Genomic DNA, 1,044 nt, shown 5'->3' with positions numbered 1-1,044 from the left:
CCCCAAGCTTGACGGTTGCAAATACTCGCCTTGTGCAGACACTGGAATGAAACCGAATCCAATACAGAAAAACCTGAGGGGTGGTTAGCACATCTCCCACCGTAGGCTGGGGGGATTAATTCCCATAGCCTTACAGGGCACCCATGCTGCTTAGCGTTTTGATTTTTGACGCTGCAGAAAGTGGGCTGAAGGGGGAGACTTCACCCTGGACTGCTCGGCTTCAGTGCAGGCAAAAGCCTAGAAAGAAATAAATCAGCCTTGAATTCTGGTCCGAAGGTCAACAAGTAAGAGTGACGCTGGAGCAGATGGCCTGAGTTCCTCAGTGTGGGATATCTTGTCCTCAAACATCAGATGAGCTCATCTAAGCCTCCAGATTACCATCTCTGCAGTGACACCAGGGGTAATCGGAACAGCTTCAGACCACGCTGCCTTCAGTTTGGCCTGCAGAGTAGTAACGAAAGGTCTGTGTGTGTGGTGTGTGTATATAAAAGTCATAAAATGTTAAATTACAGTGACTCCTGCTTCCAGGCTTATTCACACATGTGTGGGATCAGATGTCTGGTCTCTGTGTGCCACCTCCCCGCTGACTGTAACTGCGGCGTTGGGTCAGCGCCGGTTCTGGGGGAAAACACCCTCCGTGGCAGCTCGAGGGATTGCTCATCTGGTTATTTGAGCTTGATCCTGCTGGGGCAGGATACCCGGCTGAAAGTGTCGCTGCGGACCGGCTGAAAACAATGAAACAAGGGTAAACTGCTGTTTGCTTTAACAGTGGTTGCAAGGCTAATTTTAGCTACTTTGAAATGCGATTTGAATGCACATAGGTATAATAGCTGCAGTCAGTGTAATGAACAAACCCTGTTTCTTTTTCCATAACACAAAAAAAAGGTAGCTGAGGGGCATATTGTCCTGGGAAGGTTCGTAACGGCTGTGTTACCCCGATTATTTACCAGTTCCCTGTCTTCTCAAGAAGCCTTGAGCAAGCTATGCTGAGCGATACAATGAATATATTGTAGCTTGTGGTTCTGATGTAATTCCCACCAAACA

The 1,044-nt window shown here is 48.1% G+C and overlaps 1 protein-coding gene across 13 annotated transcripts in view; it reads left to right on the top strand.

Moving 5' to 3' along the window:
* The window catches only part of GNG7 (guanine nucleotide binding protein (G protein), gamma 7), a 60,464-nt gene that overhangs the window by 42,781 nt on the left and 16,639 nt on the right, over positions 1-1,044 (top strand). The window contains exon 3 of one of the 13 annotated variants that reach the window (XM_009334616.1): positions 178-461. The exons of the other annotated variants lie outside the window; for them this stretch is intronic. The gene's annotated coding sequence lies outside the window, so the exon portion shown is untranslated. The remainder of the gene's footprint in view (positions 1-177; positions 462-1,044) is intronic. 13 annotated transcript variants of the gene reach the window in all.

Source organism: Pygoscelis adeliae, unplaced genomic scaffold, assembly GCF_000699105.1.
Source record: "Pygoscelis adeliae isolate BGI_AS28 unplaced genomic scaffold, ASM69910v1 Scaffold850, whole genome shotgun sequence".
In the NCBI taxonomy this organism is placed as follows: Eukaryota; Metazoa; Chordata; class Aves; order Sphenisciformes; family Spheniscidae; genus Pygoscelis; species Pygoscelis adeliae.
Note: the sequence above shows the minus strand (reverse complement) of the source record. Positions and strands in the feature narration are given on the sequence as shown.